We start from the raw sequence: 18,783 nt of genomic DNA, 5'->3' as shown, positions 1-18,783 counted from the left end.
TCTTTCTCTTAAACTCTGATTTTCTGGTAAGTAATTGTCATTATTCATCAATCTCTCTTTGGTTTTTTTTTTCTTTTGGGGGAAAAGCTCTCGTAATAGTTTTAATTCTTCAAATAAGACAACAAATACAATGTGAATGATTTTTGGATAGTCAGGTATGTTTTGTTGTTGCTTTTGTGTTTAATGCAATATAATCTAATTTGTTAATGACATTTGTGTGCAACTGCTCTTTAATTTGTGATTGCCAATTTTTTTTTCCTATTAAACACAGATTGCGTATTGGAGGCAACAAGAGACCTTATAGGGGCACAAGGAGCTTATTTTTGTACCAAGCATTTAACTTTATCAAATGGAAACATTTAAATTTTTATGAATTTGATTTCTGATTGTCATTACATATTTATTGATGGTGACTTTTAGTTATACAAAAATTGTTTATGACATTAAGTTATGGCAAATTTTTATAGTATTTTCATATTAAATTATGTGAGGTCCCATTTTAAGTTTCGCACAGGGCCCTCAAAATCTTAGGGACGGCCCTGGTCATGACATTCATATAGTGTGTGAGTTTAGTATACTTCGTCTCAATAGAAAAGACCCTTAAAAAAAATATCCGAAGAACGGTTTCCTCAAAACAAAAAGAAAGACAATTTTAGTATAAAATCATGCGCAATTCCTCACAAGCTAGCTAAAGACTCTTTCTTCTAAGATGATATGGATTGCAAGTAGAACTTCAGTTTCAATAATTTCCTATTTTCTCCTCCATTTTTGCTTCATCAACATTCATTGCTGAGCTGTTTTTTTTTTTTTTTTTTTTTTTGACATTACATTGCTGAGCTGCTGGATTTACCTTTATATTTTATTTTCTTTTAGACCAATTAACTCACGAACTAACTTCCATTAAAAACCCAAATTGTTTCTTATATTACAAAACACATAAAATTCAAGATCAATGGTTGTTGGGGGTTTCAGGAATTTCCTCTTTGGGGTCCACGTATAAAAGCTCATAAATTTTTTTAGACAAATCTAAAATGCACCATATTATTATTAACCAATCTACAAATATTTAAGACCATATTATTATTAACCAATCTTACAAAGATTCAATGCCTAAAGTAAGCAACTTTAAATTTATCACCCTACTAAGAAAATTTATAAATGTTGCAGCTACAGGGCAAAAATATGTGAAAAACTCCAATAATTACTTGGCGAAAAAAGTGGAAAAAATTAACACAAAAACTAGACTAGTTCTCGACCAAAAAAAAAAAAAACAAGACTAGCTAAATTTAATAACAAAAAATAAAAACTAACACAAAAACTAAACTAATTAACCAAAACATTCTTTAATACTTAATTAAAGCATACAAAAGCTAGAGATATACGACAATCTTTATTAATTAATTAAAGCATAAAAAAAAAGGATAGGAATGCTCTAAGAGCACTTTTTCACCCCTATAGGCAAGGGCAAGGCAAGGCTGTCACTATTCACATGAATAGTGGCAGCCCTTGCAATTTTGTTTCCACCCCTATGGGCAAGGGTAAGGGCAATGGCAATTACTATTCACTTTAATTTATTTTCTATTTTTTTATATTTAAGCGATTAATATTGATAAGATTTTCGGTTTCCACGTGTCACTATTTATTATAAAATTCTCATCTCAAATTTCAGATAAAATTTGCGGATAAATTTTTTTGTTGCCACGTGTCCATATTTATTATAAAATTCACATCTCAAATTTCAGATAAAATTTTTGGATAAGATTTTCGGTTGCCACATGTCCATATTTATTATAAAATTCATATCTCACTCATCATACAATTGAAAATACTCTCGGTCCTCATAGTCCGACACAATCGAGTACAAGGACGACTCAATCATTGGCGGAGTCAATTCCACCGGATCACGATGTGGGGGAGTATTTTCCTTTTGAGGACGTAATAGTGCCATTATTTTCGACACGGAACGCACCACGGGAGCCGACTGTGGGCATTGTTCACTTGAGGAGCCATGTGTAATGGTTTTCCTCTTTTTTGTTTTGCCTTGAATAATCTATTGAAAAATGAAATTGGAAATGCAAGAAAATATCAACAAAAAAAGACATTAAATTGAATAAAACAGCAATTAATTTTTTTTTACCTCATCACCAAGATTTTGACCGCTTCGAATGTTTGTCCACTGGCCTCCTGCTTCGATGGAAAAGGCCATTTGTAATTTACACAAATGGAATTTAGTAGTAGAAAATTTGGTGTGGAAAGTGAAAAATATTGGAAGGAGAAGAATTTGTATGAAGATTTGGTGTGGAAAGTGAATAATATCAGTAGGTATTTATAGGAAATTTTTAAAGAAATTTTAGATATTTTTTACAAATTTTTAAGATTTATTTTAGCCAAAAAATGGGCATTGGAGGTGATTTTCGGATCTGAGCCTCCAGGAGAAGCCACGTGGCTTGTAGCCATTGGTTTCAAGCAACACTGACGCAATGCTAGCGTCAGCACTGACGTCATCTGCCCAAAGGCAATACGATGGGCCAGATCTCCCCATGGGCTTGCTCGGGCTCATGGGTCCTACTTCTTGCCCGGGCTGGGTCTTGCCGGCTGGAGCTTCCTTCCTGGGCTACACCCATGCGGTGGACTTGCTCTAAGGGGGTTCAAGCCCCTTGCCCCAATGCGGATCCGCCCCTTCAAATGCAAGTGGAGGTTGAGACGGAAAGGGCGACTTTGATTCAATTGAAAGTTTGAGGGGAAATGTTTAGAGCTTCAGAAACAAAGCTAGGAGACTACTTTAGCATACGATGCGAAAACAAAACATAAAATGAAATCCTAATGGAAAGCTTCAACTTAAACTATGTCCTTGAAGTGTTGGAGTAGGTCCTCCATGCTCATGACTGTGACATCGGCCTTATCTCTAACCCTTACGCGTGCTAACCTGAAACCATTAGAGGATCAAAGATTAACTTCCCACTAGAAGACTTCACAACTGACTTTAACTTACAACAAAGAACCATGCTCTCTCTCTCTCTCTCTCTCTCTCTCTCTCTCTCTCTCTTAGATAAAATTAGAAAATTAGGGAAAAAAAATTGGACCTATCCATTTTAAACTTCCTCCAGACCGACAACCAAAATGTAATTGTACTGTGCCATCTGAGTTTGTCGAACCTGCAAACACAAGAACAATATCAGTAAACAAACACAAGGCTAGGTTAAACAAGGTTTGGTTCAGGTATTATGTGTTGGAAGTTTGAATGAAATTCAAGGATATTTTTCCCATATTGGTAGAAAGAAGAAATAGTGAGGTCTTTATAAGTGTGGGACTCCCACTCTTGGTAAATGGAAGTGGGCCAAGTGGAAGCCAGTTGGGCTTCAAAATCGATTTGGGCTTTGAATATTATATAAATAATATATAATATTTAATTGTCAAAAAGATGGGCCTTGGGCCTTGGGGCACTTTCAGATTTATGTCTTTAGGACATTTCATCAAATCTGCAAGCCTCTATCTCGAATCTAAGTTAGTTTAATTTGTTATTTGTTTACTGTATTTTGAATTACAGTTGGTTATAAATACAATTTCATTGGTTTATATATATATATATATATGTATATATATGTATATATATATATATATTGTTAATATATAATGATTTTAAATAGTCACTGATTGTTATTTTTTCAACATTATGTCTTGGTTTAGCAAAGAAATCGACAATATCGGAGCCATATTCATAACAAAAATGAATGGGGTGTTGCCCTCACTATGTTCATGCAGTGCAAGAGAGACTGAATCTCTAGGCTCATCAGAATGGTATTATAACATACCTCTCCATCTTGCCATCTTCACCCTCCGCTGAATAATACAGCTTAAAGCAATCGAGAATCAAGCTGCAACCACAACTTTTTTCCAAAATGGTAACAACAACAAGATGAAACGTCAAGAGATCATGAAACGAAAAAAAATAAAAATGCGATCATCATATAATTGTAATGTTACCAACTAGTGATCTTTGCTCAATGCATTAGATATAGTGACATCTATCAATTCTGTTGTACCCACAGATATTCCCGTGGCTAACCTATAAAAATATAAGTATTTAACGCAATTATTAGAGATGAGAAATTTGAAGAGAGTCGGGATAAGGACAAAGATAAGGGACAAGGTTCTCTCAGTGTATTCCTTGTATAGTGTTCTCCTTTCAAGATTCCCTAAGGCCATCTCCAACCCAATGGGTGGAAACCCAAATTATAGGTTTTGAGTCCTAAAAACTTCTCCAACCCATGTATTTTGGGGGGTGGAAATTTGAGAAATCTCAAATCTTGGGTGGAATTCCACCCTAAGTATTGCCTGGACTTATAATTTTTGTGGGCTCGAAATCTGTTTTTTCTTTTTTGTTTTTCTGGTTGGAAGCCCAAGTGAACACCAAAAATTGATGGGCCCCATGTGCATTTTGCTATCTGCCAGCAGTTTGTGCAACAAGCTGGCCCACGTGGCATTTTGAAGCTAACCAACGGTCATATTTTCAAATACATGCTGTGCTATTTTCAAATACAGATAAATAATCGTACAGGGTCTCGCCAGGCTCCGGTTTAGAGAGGATGGGAGTGGCCCTCATGTGCATTTTCATGCTTCGGAAGGTGTCATTGCATTTCTCTGTCCAGTTGATGTGCCTTTGCGCCCCCCATATGGCTTTCAAGAATGGTAGGCATCGGTCGGTGGATTGCGAGATGAAGTGGTTGAGGGTGGCCACACGGCCGGTGAGACTTTGTATTTCCTTTTTGTTCTTAGGGGGAACCATTTCAACCAATGCTCGGATTTTTTCGGGGTTGGCCTCGATTCGTCACTGTCTAACCATGAATCATAGGAATTTCCCTAACTCGACTCCAAACACACATTTGGCGGGGTTCAACTGCATTTTGTATTGCTAGAGAACTGCAAACATCTCGGCGAGGCGATCAACATGCTGGTCGATGGTAAGACTTTTGATAAGCATCCACATATACCTCGATGGACTGACTAAGGTATTTGGCGAACATCCTATTCATAAGTCGCTAGTATGTGGCACCTACATTTTTAAGCCAGAAAGGCATAACTTTGTAACAGTAGAGCCCCCGGTCGATGATGAACGAGGTGTCTTCTTCGTTGGCGGGGTCCATGTGGATCTCTTTGTACCTAGAGTAGGCGTCTAGGAAGTTGAGGAGGGCAAAGCCCGCAATGGCATCGACTAGTTAGTCATTTCTGGGGAGGGGAAAACTGTCTTTGGGAAATTCTTTGTTAAGATTTGTGAAGTCCACACACATCCTCTATTTCTCGGGTGTCTTCCTGACCATGGCGAAGTTTGATACCCCCTTTGGATAATCCACCTCACGGATAAAGCCGACCTCTCTGAGCTTTTGGAGTTTTCCTTCATGGCAGAGTACCAGGCGTTGTCATAGGGTCGACGCTTCTGTCGGATAGGTTGAGCCTCGGGGTCGATCCCTAAGAGATGAGTTATAATCCAGGGGTCGATGCCAGGTACTTTGACATGAGACCATGTGAAGTTGTTCGTGTTGTTGCGTAGAAAGGTGATGAGGCTCTCCCTCTCTGCTAGCTCCATTCCGAATACCTTTCAGAAATGACCACTGACTCAAGGTCTTCCAAGGGTTGGGGTCGGGGATACTCATCCTGGGGGTCGTCCATGGGGGCAGTCAGCTGGCATTCCGTGGAGACGGCATAGACTCCGTTGGTGCTACTCTCGGTTCGGTTGCCAAAGATTGTCACTACCCCTTGGGAGGTCGGGAGGCGCAGCGTTAACGAGCGATAGTGCAATGTTATGCGAAAAGTCCTTAAGAGGGGTCGACCAAAAATGGCGAAGTACGGGCTCGAGTGATCGACCACTACAAAGTGTGCCAGTGCTCCGGACTGTGTTGGGAACATCCCTATTGAGATATGGAGGTCGATACTGCCAAGGGTGAGCACTCTCGCGCCGTCGAAAGCATGTAAGTCACGGTGGTAGGGGGCGAGTGCTCTGGCTTCTAGACTGAGGTGGGAAACTGTTGGGAAGAAAAAGATATTAACTGGGCTTTTTCCTTTAAGAAGGACACGGGGTGTGTCCTGTTGTGCTATGCCGGTTGTGATCGTGAAAGGCCGATCGCAAATATGAGGTTGGTAATTACTCGAAGAAGGGCAAGGCTGGGCCACTGGGCGACTGACGTTGGTAACGACAGCATTGCAAGGGGCATTTTTCAGCCTCATAGCCGTGATGTAGTAGTTCCGTCGCAAGACCTGGTCCCTCTAGACAGTCCATATCCCGTGGGGCGTTCTGAATTTCAGCATGAGATTGCGGTAGCTGATGGTGACATCGAGCTCTGTGAGTGCGGGTCGGCCCAAAATCACATTGTAAGCGGTTAGACAATCCACAACGACAAAGTTGGCAACGATGGTCACTTAGCAAGGACATTCTCCTGTGGTAAGGGCAAGATGGATATTGCTAAGGGGTTGCACTCGAGTTCCTTCGAAAGCATACAGCGGGGGTGTTCTTTTGTCAAGGAGTGCTCGGTTTATCCCAAGTTGATCGAATACGAGCGTGAAGATGATATTGGAGGAACTTCCTTCGTCGATGAGGACTCGGTTTACATCACAATTCGCGATACCAACGGAGATAACCAGTGGGTTGTTGTGAGGTTGCGAGGCATGCTCGTCATCTGGGCTAAAAAAATGGGCTCCTCGTCATCCATACTAGCCCGCTTGCAAGGTTGGGTAGTATCACCGATGAAGAGTTGACTTGGCATTCGTGTCGTGTTTGTAGTGTTTGTGTCAACCTGGTTTTCTTAACGGGTTGACACGACACGACACGATAAGAAAACGGGTGGAAAAAATGAAACACGAACACGACTAGTTACATTTGCGAATCACACGACACGACCCGTTTCACTCGTTAAGAAAATAAATTTTTATTATAAACCTATATTTTTGAACAAATTTTAAATGCAAACAGTACATGCCCAAAAAAATCAATATCATTCCAACAAAAGCTAAAATTCTTGAATTTAATCCAAACTTCAACATCCATGATAACAAAAGGAAAATGCAAAACAAATATGAAGTAACATCCATGAAGATCCTCATTAAAATAAAACATCCATGAAGATGATCCAAACTTCAACATTTCACAAATTGCAATTTTTCAGGAAGAAAAAAAAAATCATAGACAACTATGAGAAAAGTATACAATTATTGAGAAATATTATATTGATAAAATATCAATTACTCTTCAATACCTCTCATCAATCTTCAAGAGAAATACTATTGGAGCTTTGTCCTGATCTAGTATCTTGACAAGTAAGTTTGAAGATATCTTCAGTAAGGCTTTCCACAATAGCACTTTCTTCCTCCATAGCTAAGCATCGAAAACTAAAAAGTTACAAAAAAACATTCACATAATGAAAAAAACAGAAAATAAAACATTAGTTTTAAGTTATATAAAATTTAACTCCCTTGCCAAAAAGCCAATCTCAAGTACACACCAAAGTTTGAACAATTTCAGGCAATAATGAACTACGGTATTGATCTAGTACTTTACCACCAATACTAAAAGCGGATTCGATGCAACCGTAGAAATAGGAATTGTTAACACATCATGAGCTAGATTTGAAAGTATCGGATAATGAAAATACTCCATTTGCCACCAAGCAGGAGATCTTAGTCTACGCTTACCCACATTGGCTCTAACCTTTTTCTTTATAGGGCTTAACTCTTCTTTCTCTTCTATATTTTCAGTATTTGCTGCATCAATACCCATTGAAACGTCAACTGACTGCTCATCATTAATATCAATAGCATTGGCAGTGCTATTTTCTGTAACATCATCCATCCCCTTCAAAAATAAAAACAAAGAGATATAGATATTATTAGACACAACAATAGAACGAACACAACTAATATGAGAACCAATATCAGGTAGTTTGAGAAGTCCAAACTCACAGAAACATCAATAAAATGCAAAAATAAAATAGGCAAGACAAATTTTTGGTCTTTTGAAAAAAAGGAACCAATATCAAAGCCTGTAAATAATAAATTCAAAAAAGATATACCAAGAAATTGTGTTTTTTTTTTCTTCAACAATTGCTTTATGAGAATCCTACCCTTAAACAATTACTTTCTGAGAATCCTTTAATGGTTGGGGAAAGCATTGTGTTTATTTGCAACCAGTCCAAAACTATTTGTTTGATCTCAAAGTCCACATAAATATATCAATTCCAAACTGAAAGTCAAACAAATTTACCAAAAAAAATTAAGAAAAACATTTGTACCTTGAGAGAGGATTTGGCAGGGGAAGATGTTCAAAGACAGAGAGAGGAGAGATCGCAAGAAGAAGGAGAAGATGAGGACTTGAGAGATAGAGAGAGAAAGCTGCGGAGAGGAGAGGAGGAGACGTTCTTGGACTACTTAGCCGACGTGGAATGAAGAGATGCTAGGGTTAGGAGGTAATTTTTTTTTCTTCTGAAATTGAAAATTACAAAATTATCCCTGCTTAATGGGTTGGTTCGTGTATTCACGAATGGGCACCGAAACGACCCGTTAGCTTAATGGGTCAACACGATAGCAACACGGCACGATAACTCAAACCCGAATACTGAATTTTTTGTGCGAATTAGTGTTGTGTTAACGGCTCGTGTGCGATATTGCCAGGTCTAATGGGGAGGGCGTGCCCTGCTGCCTATCTGAGCGATCAAGCATATCGTTTCTTGGAGCTATTGGTGTCGCCGCCTAACAAGGAGCCTCCTCCGATCGTGGCTATCAGCCTCCGGGAGACCGAGGCTTGGGTCGATCTTCTGGAAGGGTCGGTGGCGGTGTCAGGGTGAGCTACATACTCTTTGAGTTTCCCCCTCCTGACGAGCGTCTTGATCTCTTCTTTCAGTTTATAGCAGTCTTTGGTCGAGTGTCCGTACGTGCGGTGGTATTTGCAGTACCGAGCCTTATTGCACTTCCCGATGTATTCGTTCCAGCCATGGCATGGTGCGGGCAATTCTTTCTCGGTGATTGCCAGAATGGCCTCCTTATTGGTATTCAAGGGAGTGTAACTTGAGTAGCGTTCTGAGACATTGTTTGGTCGGTTGGCATTTTTCTGCTATCGGTGCTCCTTCTTTTGAGGATTCCCCCGACGTGAATCTAGAATATGCCGAGGAGGTTCCACGCCTGTGACTTGCGTGCTCGAGACACTGGTTCGAGCCATGCTTAGTTGCTCGGCCCGACTGTAGCACGTGGCCTCTTGGAGGTGTTGGTTTTAAAACATTTTTAAGAAGTTGATTTGAACATTAAACATACAAATTAATCAAATTAATTGTAGCGGAAGAATATGGTGGTTGTTTAAATTCAAAACAAAACTTCTTCCAAGTATCTTAAGCCATGAACATTGATATGATTTCATAAAGTGAAAGTACAAGAGAAAAGGATAAGATATAATTACCCTTGAAGCAATTATATGAACCAATTTGTGTTTGGTCTTCTCTTGATGATTTCCCTTTGTTGATCTCCTCTTTGATCTTTCTCCTCCTTGTGAGCCACAAAAGTATATGGCCTCTAAGTCTCCACACCAATGGAACCTTGAGATGAGAAGAAGTATCTTGAGAATACAAGGATGCTAGTGCAAGATCCTCAAGATTGGTTTCAATCTAAACCCCTTTGAAAGATGATTGTGTTTCACTCTTGAAAACTCACAATTGTCTCTCTTTGATCTCCCAAACCCATTTGGTTGATGTTGGATTGTGTTTGTGTGTAAATTAGCTTATGGAAACAATTTCCATACACATCTACTTAAGCATTTTCGGCCAAACCCCATTGGGCTTCCAAACTTGGGCCTTATGACACTTAAACCATAATATTTAGATGTCTTAAGTCCTTGGGCTTGATACCCAACCATTTGGGCTTCTCATTAACTATTACCGAGGCCCAAATACATTTTTACATGTAGTAAATCATCCACATCAAATCAATCAAATTGATTTCCTCATTCTCATTTGTATTACTCAAAGTTAACCATTTAAGGTGTGCGATCCATTAGGTTCTAATTTACCAAAGCAGTGGGAAAACATTAGAACTCTTTCTAACCAACTGGAATTAAAACCCCCTTTTAATTCTTCCTTTATTTGGATTGATCACAATCAGTCCTAGGACTTCCACAAGCCAAGAGTGACATCTAGCAATATATCATGGCTACCCAAGCTAATTAGAATAGATGAAGAACCTATTCAGTTGGAATTGCAATGCAATACGGTCCTTCTCTTATACAATGTTTCCAATCATATTGTTAGGGTACGGATTGATAATGTCAAACCCCTAATATGATTAACCTCATGTGATTCAATAGAACATAATTAAAAACCACTTTCTAAATAATGTTCAAGTACTTTGGCCGAAGATTCACTGAATCATATCTTGAAACATTCTCCTTTTCTTATCAAAGGTAGAGAGATTCCTTATTGTACATTCACATGCCTCCATGATGAATTAAGAGATCCCAATAACACATAAGGAAAATCTTTTACGACTTGCCTTTGCGAGCTATCAAAGATCAATAACGCATCACAAGACAACCATGATGCCTCAGGTCTAAGGACTAATTTGCATTATTACAACTATGAGTTCTCATTTGACATATAGATAGATACTCCATACGAGAACTACAATTGATCGCGTTCAGTGTACTCATTCACTAATGAGCACCCACATACTTGTATTAGTGTCAACTACACAAATGGTTTGAGACCAACCATCCTCATTATTGAGCATACATAGTATGTGCCAATCTTGACGGTTTATCAATGCCCATTTGATAACCCTATGATTAGGAACATTTTGGGATACTACAGTTAGAGATTAAAGGTCTCCCGAATCTAAACTTCTTTAGATTACTTTATCTCTTATTTAGTACACCTTGGACTTTTGTTTCTTTACTCGACATAAAAGATAACAAAATAATATTGCCCTTTATTTATCATATACGAAATGTATTCTAAGGAGTGTCTGCCGTGCAAATCTCACGGCCTGGAGTTCCGGGCCGAGGGGATGTGCGTTAACACGGGATTTCCTGCTTTTGGGTGCGGTGCGGTTGTGCGCGGGCGTGCCAGCACGGTTTACCGTGCGTTGATGAGTATTGGATGGATGAATGTTGCGCCTGTTTGATCTGTCTTCCTGGTCAAACGATTGTAGCCGAGAGAGGAACTGGTCTCGGCTGTTAGGTTCACGACCTGAACTACAAGGCCGTCGAGTGATGGTGTTGGTGGTGGATTTTGGGCGGTGCTCCGGCGCGCTGCTCAGGGAGCGACGGTCGTATGATATATGGGGTGAATGAACGAACAAACAAGGATGGTGCTCCAGCGCCTTGAAAATCAAGGGTCGTATGATATATTGATGAATGGATTCTGCTTACAACCTAACACTACTCCTAGGAAAGCAAGTAAAGATATTGAAAGTGCATTACAGGAAAAAATAAGTTGCTCCGTGGGAGGCTTGTTTTGGTGTTTGAACCCTTTGAATGTAGCTCGAGTCTTGTATTTATAGGAAGAATCCCTGGATGAGTAATCGAGGCTGAATTTACGCATAGTGGAGTCTGATTAGCGCAAGTGGGCAGTCCAATCGACATTTGGGATCGTGAAGTATGGTGGTAAGACTCCAGAAATCCCGGTGAATCTCGGCCGCCGCTCTCGATCGTGGGTTCTGAACCTCTGGCCGTGGAGACGCATTTATGGCCTGGATAGCTGGTGAACCAACATCTCAAGCTGTCAGAATTCTTGTGAGAATGTCCACGTCTAATCACTCTGATCTTCATCACCAAATCCTGACTTCAGTCACTTCCCACCTTCCCTCATGCATTAAATGCTACTTTGTGGCCAATGGGTTTTGCTGCATTAAACAGGCACTACTTCATTAAATGAAGCCTGGGACCCTGCTGTCACGTGATGATTTGCTTTTAATGCCTTGGCCGCAAATTTGTTCGGCCTCGGCCTCGGCCTATGCTTGAGGCCGAGATGATCATGCCTTAGCATTTCCTTCTTTTATTTTTAAGAAGGCGAAATACCCTGGCGAAACGCTGCGTTTCAGCCTCTGCAAACAAGTGCCAGGGCCGAGAGAAAGGGCTCCTTCGGCCAGCACATGGCCGAGATTTATCAGGCACAAACATTGCCCCCACATCCCTGGATTCTTCGGCCTCGGCATGGGTAGGGGCCGAATGGATTCCAAGGGATGGACCCTTTGCATTCCTTTCTGAAGTGATTGACAACTGGGGCATTAAATGCGCAGGCCAGTCGGCGCATTCCGCGCATTTAATGCCTCAAGCACGTCGTGTAGGCCATCATTGCCCAGGGCGTCGCTTCGCTTTGTCAGAGGAAGTGACGGCCTCTGGGCTTTTGACACGTCGCTGCGCCTGTTGAGCGTGCTGACAGAACGTTACGTCTCTCGAGAGAGACATGCCCTTTCGTTTCGAAATCTAGCGCCAATATAAAATCCAGACTTCCTTGCTTTCTCTTTACGCTTTCAAAATCTTCAGATGCCCAAGCTTTGTCAAAGACCTATTTCTCCAAACTTCAAAAACCCATCAAACCTTCGCACCTCCAAGTTTACCAGAGAACCCCTCGTGAGCTCGCGATTTTCCCCAGAAACCATAGACCTTATTCCCCCTTTTCAAAACACTCACTTTAAACCTTCTCTAATGGCCTCCAATACCTCCACCTCTGCGGAAGTTAGGTCCCAAACCTTCCAAACTGAATTCGAGGCTATTTGCCGAGATATTCAGGGTTCGGTCCTTCCTGACATCATCGCGCCCTGGACCGACGATGATGGCGTCCCCACTGACTCCTGCGTTCTCGGCCCCTCCATTAATGGCGGAATGCCAGAGAGACTCGTTGCCCATCTAAAGAACAACCTGGTGGATCACTCGGCCTTTGACGGGGGAGACTTCCAGGACTGGAACGTCCTCAGGCCGCAGCAACAGTGGCCAACTGCTACCCCAGACTGGGAGAAATGGCTGCCGAGGATGGAGCATTTCTTCGGTCAACAATGGAAGGATCAAGGCATCTACCACTTGATCAAGCTATTTGATCGGCCGCTCGTCATGGAACGGTCACTCTTGGCCGCGGCCCTGTGCTTCTAGTCGTCGGCCACCAACACCATGAATTTTCGGTTTGGCATGATGACGCCGACCGTTCTAGACATGGCCGCCCTGTTCGGCCTGTCTCCCCTCGGGGTGGAAGTGAACGCCGCCCTCGTTGCTCCCGAGGCGGAAGGGAGTTTCAAGGCCACGTGGCCTACTCTTGCGAGAGTTGCTGGGAGCAAGGCGAAGAACATGCTCAACTACTCCAGCTTCTACAGCAACTTCGGCGTAGAAGATAGTGATGAAGACGACGCCGTTGCCCCTCTCGGCGAGGTCGAACATGCTGCGTTCTTGCTATACTGGTTGTGCAAGTTCGTGTTTTGCACCCAGGCAAACAAGGTCACCCTGGAGTTCGCCCACCTGGCCGATTACCTAGCGCAGGGCGGTAGGTTGGCGCTCGGCCCGTTCCTACTCGGCCATATATACCGCACGCTTCATGACATCGTCACCGATGGGATGAAGCCGAAGCACGGTGGCCCACTGTGGGCCTTCCAGTTCTGGCTGCAAGCCTACTTCCCAGAACTGAGGGGGGTGGCCGCCCCTCAAGACAACGAGCCGCTGCTACAAATTCTTCTACAGCCTGGCCGAGAGAACTGGCACGCAGTTCCGAGTTTGCCTTGCTCGGCCGTTCCCTCTGTTCTTGACCCACGACCTCTCCGTCGTTCCTGATGTTGAGACGGAGAACGATCTGAAGGAGATCTGGGGCTCCTTCTTGGTCACACGCGACCTCCACTGCGGCCTGTCCAAAGTCGGGGCCGAGGTGTATCTGCCGAACCTCGTGGCGCGGCAGTTTGGCCTGATCCAGACGGCCCCACTCCTTCCTCTGTCAACGAACCGGCTATCGTCCTGGAGGGCCGACGTCTCCCAGCAGCACGGCGTGGCTGCGATCACCTTCCAGCTTCAAAAGGGAATGACCTTCCTGACTCTGACGCCTTGGTCACGCTGTAATGCGTATGACGAGGATGGAAGGGTCTGGTATGAAGAGTGCATCTCGGCCAGATTTCTTCGGCCTGTTGAAGAAGCCGTGAGGGCGGCCTTGACGAATGCAGATTGGGACCCTCTCACCCCCAAAGGCAGCAAAATGAAGAAGGTATCAGTTGGGCCGCCTCGGCCAAGTGCCCCGGCCGTGGTCGCCCCCAGGGTACCGGCCCCTTCCCTCGCCAGATCAGCGGCCGTGGCCTCTACCGCGGCCCCATCCTCAACCGTGGCCCCAGCTCCCAGGGCGACGCCTGTGGTGGGGGTCGCAAGACGCTGGCGCATAGGACCGTGCCGGCCTCCCCAACATCTCGACCATCCATTGCTGCTGGTAGGCTTTGCTTCTTTTCCTTTTTATTATTTATTTTTCATTGGCCTCTCTAAACCACTTCTGTCTCTGGTCATCCCATTCTTGTCCCTTTCCTTTGTATACGCAGCCTCGGGTCGCAAAAGGAGCCGAGAGGCATCGGGTGCTGAGGTCGCACCGGCCCAGAGTGCCGCGGCCGAGATGGCGGCCGTGCAACCGCCGAGGAAGAGGACCCTCTTTACCTCCCCGGAGGGCAGAAGTGAAGAGGAGGCTCCCTCTGTGACTGTGAGTGAGGCCCCCCCTGCGATCGTAAGTACCACTCCCTGGCACCCCCATTTTTCCATTATTTTTCTTATTTTTATGCACTCTGGTAATCTGGTTCTTTCCTCAGGACGTGGTAATAGTCGAGGAGGAGGCTACGGTCGAGGTGCCGTCCACAACGGAAACGGATGCTGTCCATACGGTGGTCGAGGAAATGGGAGCCGTAGGGGCGACGGTTGCGGAGGCGGCCGCTGCCGACGAAGGGGCTGAGGCGCAAGATGCTGAGATGGCGCCCGTAGAGGTGCCATCCGCCGAGGAGGCTGCAGAGGGGGCGACCGAAGAGATCGCCGAGGAAGTCACCGAAGAGGCCGCTGAGGGAACTGCCGAAGAGGCTGCTGACGAGGCCAGCGAGGAGGCCAATGAAGAGGCCGCTGAGGAAGTAACCGACGAGGCCGCCGAAGAACCTGCTGTGGACGTGCCAAGTGGGCCTTTGGCGTCCGCCCCTCGTCGCCCAAGCGGCATCTCCTTTTGCTCGGTAAGAATCCACTTTCAACATACTTGGCTTTATTGTCTTCTTTTGATATGTTCCACACTTCTGACCGAACCGTTTGTCTCTAGCCTCCCCAATCGTCGCCGCCGCTGGCAATGGTTGCCGCCGCTGGCAATGGTTGCTGCGACCATGCCGCCTGTGCCGTCGTTCCAGGACTCTGATCTTCATCACCAAATCCTGACTTCAGTCACTTCCCACCTTCCCTCATGCATTAAATGCTACTTTGTGGCCAATGGGTTTTGCTGCATTAAATAGGCACTACTTCATTAAATGAAGCCTGAGACCCTGCTGTCACGTGATGATTTGCTTTTAATGCCTTGGCCGCAAATTTGTTCGGCCTCGGCCTCGGCCTATGCTTGAGGCCGAGATGATCATGCCTTAGCATTTTCTTCTTTTATTTTTAAGAAGGCGAAATACCCTGGCGAAACGCTGCGTTTCAGCCTCTGCAAACAAGTGCCAGGGCCGAGAGAAAGGGCTCCTTCGGCCAGCTCATGGCCGAGATTTATCAGGCACAAACAAGGAGATTACATCAAATGTATTGGCTCTTAGGGCACATTTCTAACAATCTCCCACTTGCACTAGAGCCATTTAGCCATGTATCTAATACCCATTTTCTCTGTATGTCTATCTAGTTGTGACTGTGACAGAGGCTTAGTGAGTGGATCTGCTACGTTGTCTGCTGATGCAACCTTTAGGATGCACACGTCACCATTCGAAATGAGTTCTCGAATCTTGTGGAATTTTCTTTCAATGTGCTTGGATCTCTGATGAGACTTGGGTTCTTTGGGTTGAGCTATCGCCCCATTGTTGTCACAGTACAAAGGTACTGGTGACATTATGGTTGGAACCACATTTAGTTCGGTAATGAACTTTTTCATCCAAACAACTTCCTTTGCCGCTTCTGAGGTAGCAATGTACTCAGCTTCAGTGGTGGAGTCAGCAGTAACACTTTGTTTACAGCTTCTCCAACTAAAAACGCCTCCATTCAGAATGAAGACATACCCAGATGTGGATTTACGATCATCAACATCATATACGAAATCCGAATCAGTAAACGCTTTCACTCGTAACTCTGATGTTCCTCCATAAATAAGGAACATATCCTTAGTCCTTCGTAAGTATTTAAGGATACACTTAACAGCTCCCCAATGATCTAATCCTGGGTTTGACTGGTATCTACTTGTTATACTAACAGCATAACTGATATCTGGTCTTGTACAAACCATGGTATACATGAGACTCCCTATTGCTGATGCATAAGGGATTTTACTCATCTGCTGTATCTCTTCAGGAGTTTTCGGACACATGTTCTTAGAAAGGTGAAGTCCATGTCTAACTGGAAGTAACCCTTTCTTAGATTGTTCCATATGAAATCTCTTTAGCACCTTATCTATATACAAGGATTGAGATAATCCAATTATTCTCTGAGATGTATCATGGTAAATCTTTATTCCAAGTATATAAGATGGCTCTCCTAAATCTTTCATTGAGAATGATTTAGTGAGCCACAGCTTCACTGAAGACAGCATTCCTATATCGTTTCCAATAATCAGTATGTCATCCACATACAACACTAGGAATACTACCGAACTCCCACTGACCTTTTTGTACACACATTGGTCATCCATGTTTTGCATGGAGTCAAACGATTTGACAACTTCATCAAAGCGGATGTTCCAACTCCTAGAAGCTTGCTTCAACCTATAAATGGATTTATGTAGCTTGCATACCTTATGCTTATCAGCTGTAGAAATGAAGCCTTCAAGTTGATCCATGTATAGTTCTTCCTGAAGGTGGCCCTTAAGAAAAGCCGTCTTCACATCCATTTGCCAAATCTCATAATCATGGTATGCAGCTATTGCAAGCAAAATCCGAATAGACTTTGTCATAGCGACAGGAGAGAAGGTTTCTTCATAGTCAATCCCTTCTCTCTGCTTGTAGCCCTTTGCTACTAGCCTTGCCTTGTAGGTTTCTATTTTCCCATCTGAGCCTATCTTCCTCTTAAAGATCCATTTATTTCCTATTGGTACAAAACCAGGAGGCAGATCAACTAGAGTCCAGACTTGGTTGGTATACATAGAATCCATTTCGGATTTCATGGCTCCAAGCCATTTCTGTGAGTCAATGTCTGACATTACCTCATTGTAGTTCGAAGGGTCTTCAATATCCTTATAATCACTTAGGAGATTTAACTCTCCTTCGTTTTCATGAAGGAAACCATAATACCTCTTAGGCATTCTTCTAACCCTACTTGAACTACGCGGAGTTTGTGTCATATCAGTTTGTGGATCTGGGATTGCATTCAGTTCAGTGTTGATTTCTAGCTCTTTGGACAATTCCTTGAGTTCTATCTCATGTCCCCCTTTCCCATCAAGAGCGTATTCTCTTTCCAGGAAGGTAGCTGACCTTGCGACGAACACCTTTTGCTCGTCGATGTGATAGAAGTAATATCCCATAGTTTCCTTGGGATACCAGATAAATCTACACTTCACTGACCTTGCATCTAGTTTATCCACATCTTGTCTTTTGACATATGCTGGACAACCCCAAATCTTGATATAACCAAGACTTGGTTTCTTCCCAAACCACATTTCGTATGGAGTTTGTGGAATATATTTGGAAGGCACTCTATTTAACAAATGAATTGCTGTTTCAAGTGCATATCCCCAAAAGGATATAGGTAAATCAGTATAGCTCATCATGGAACGAACTATATCCATTAAGGTTCGATTTCTCCTTTCAGAAACCCCATTATGTTGTGGAGTCCCTGGTGGAGTCCATTGTGATAAGATGCCATGTTCCTTGAGGTAATCAAGAAACTTTGTGCTTAAGTATTCACCTCCTCGATCAGATCTAAGGATTTTAATACTCTTGCCTTTTTGGTTTTCAACTTCATTTCTGAATTCCTGAAACTTTTCAAAAGATTCAGACTTATGCTTCATTAAGTATAAGTACCCGAACCGTGAATGATCATCAGTAAAGGTAATGAAGTATGAATAACCTCCCATTGTGTTTGTAGACAATGGTCCACAAACATCTGTGTGGATTAACTCCAACAACTCTGTAACTCTTTCTCCTTTTCCTGTAAAAGGAGACTTGGTCATTTTACCTTGTAGACAAGATTCACAAGTAGGCATAGGAGCAGGGTCTAAAGATCCAAGGCATCCATCTTTTGCCATCCGGTGAATCCTATCTTGGCCAATGTGTCCAAGTTTGAGGTGCCACAATTTAGTTGAGTTATCCACTTCTCTAGGCCTTTTAGGTCTAGGTGCATCTTTATCTATACAGTTAATACTACCATTCATTTCTAAATGAAAAAGACCATCAATCAAATTTGCATAAGCAATAATTCGATTATTATGTGAAATAGAACAAAGTAGTTTGTCAAACAAAACAACAAATATGTCTCTTAAAAGCATAGAGACAGATATTAAGTTCTTTATGTTAGAAATGTGCCCTAAGAGCCAATACATTTGATGTAATCTCCTTAGAATACATTTCGTATATGATAAATAAAGGGCAATATTATTTTGTTATCTTTTATGTCACATAAAGAAACAAAAGTCCAGGGTA

The 18,783-nt window shown here is 42.8% G+C and overlaps 1 pseudogene; it reads right to left on the bottom strand.

Moving 5' to 3' along the window:
* Positions 1-15,788: 15,788 nt before the first annotated feature.
* Positions 15,789-16,614, bottom strand: LOC148295638 (secreted RxLR effector protein 161 pseudogene; annotated as a pseudogene).
* Positions 16,615-18,783: the final 2,169 nt, after the last annotated feature.

This window comes from Prunus avium, chromosome 3 (assembly GCF_965620075.1).
Source record: "Prunus avium chromosome 3, drPruAviu1.hap1.1, whole genome shotgun sequence".
NCBI classification, from domain to species: Eukaryota; Viridiplantae; Streptophyta; class Magnoliopsida; order Rosales; family Rosaceae; genus Prunus; species Prunus avium.
The sequence above is the reverse complement of the archived record's forward strand: the minus strand, read 5'-3'. Positions and strand labels throughout refer to the sequence as shown.